The 1252-nt window shown below is 36.3% G+C and overlaps 1 protein-coding gene across 1 annotated transcript in view; it reads left to right on the forward strand.

The window, feature by feature from the left end:
* Positions 1-1252, forward strand: part of LOC107097464 (Fc receptor-like protein 5) — an 18899-nt gene that overhangs the window by 16125 nt on the left and 1522 nt on the right. The gene's annotated exons all lie outside the window — the stretch shown is intronic.

The raw sequence follows: 1252 nt of genomic DNA on the forward strand, positions 1-1252 counted from the left end.
TTTTAGGTTCGTTGTGTTCCCACAGTATTTAATGTTGGTGTAGCAGTGTTTGCAAATTGCGTGGGTCATATCGGCTTCATTTTTACCTTTGTTTTTAAATCCAAAATGCTTCCAAACATCGGATTTGAAATGTGATGGAGCCGGACGAAGTTCCTCAATCTGCTCCATGTTTTGTTTTTGAATGACTCAGCGCATTATCCCGCGGACGGAAATGGTTGCGACACAAGGCAGCGTGCGTCAACAGCGACATCTACTGGACTGGAAATTGTATTACACTTGTTTTTGGCTGATGTTCACCAACCATTCATGCAATTTTATTTATTCATTTTTTTTAATTAATAATCGATTCTTGGCGTCAAGAATCGATGCAGTAGATCATGAAAATTAGAATCACGATTCATCATCATGACGATTATTTTGCACACCCCTAGTCACTGGTCAGAAGCTCAGGCTGCTCGGAGCACATGGTAATGTACAGAACCAGTAAGATATTTAAAAGGTGTACCCAATGTAATTTTGAAAAAAAATATTTGATATGGACTAGGAGTTGAAAATTGAATTTGAATGCATATTGCAATATAATTTTATTTAGTAAAGGTGATATGACACTTTCACTGATGACACTGATAATTCAACATACATTAGTCTACGACTTCAGCATTTTGCCACTCACTAACATTCAGGATTTTATGTGTTTTTGAAGGAAAATATTTCTAAAATGTTACATTGGAGTTTTTATAAAGTTGGTAAGATAATTGTCATATGTTTGTTCAGGCGTTTGGTTATATCAATATTGAATTTATAACAAATTGACTGTAAATAAGAAATGTATTGTGGCGGACAACTAGGGGGCTCCACTCTCACTCAGTGGAGAGATTGTAGTTATGTTTTTTCGGATGTATATATATATATATATATGGATTTTCTGTACAGTTGCTCTCAGTTGGAGTAGAGTAAAGAACTGTTTAAACCTTCCTGCTTTGTGTCGTCATCTTCACTTCTCCACATTGGATCACGTCGAGGTAACCAATGTGGAGGAGTGAAGATGACAACACAAAGCAGGCAGGTTTAAACAGCACCAGCATCCTTAAAAGAACAGCCTCGGCTACAAATTAAACGGCATGAATCTTTTCTACAACCAATACACCCGCCAACAATGCAATCATTGTTGAGTGGCGAATAGATTGGCACCATCTTTGGCATTTATTTACTGATTAATTTACAATAAAAAGGACAAAAAACTTTAGAACAA

The sequence above is a fragment of the Cyprinodon variegatus genome, unplaced genomic scaffold (assembly GCF_000732505.1).
Source record: "Cyprinodon variegatus isolate N-32 unplaced genomic scaffold, C_variegatus-1.0 Scaffold699, whole genome shotgun sequence".
Classification (NCBI taxonomy): domain Eukaryota; kingdom Metazoa; phylum Chordata; class Actinopteri; order Cyprinodontiformes; family Cyprinodontidae; genus Cyprinodon; species Cyprinodon variegatus.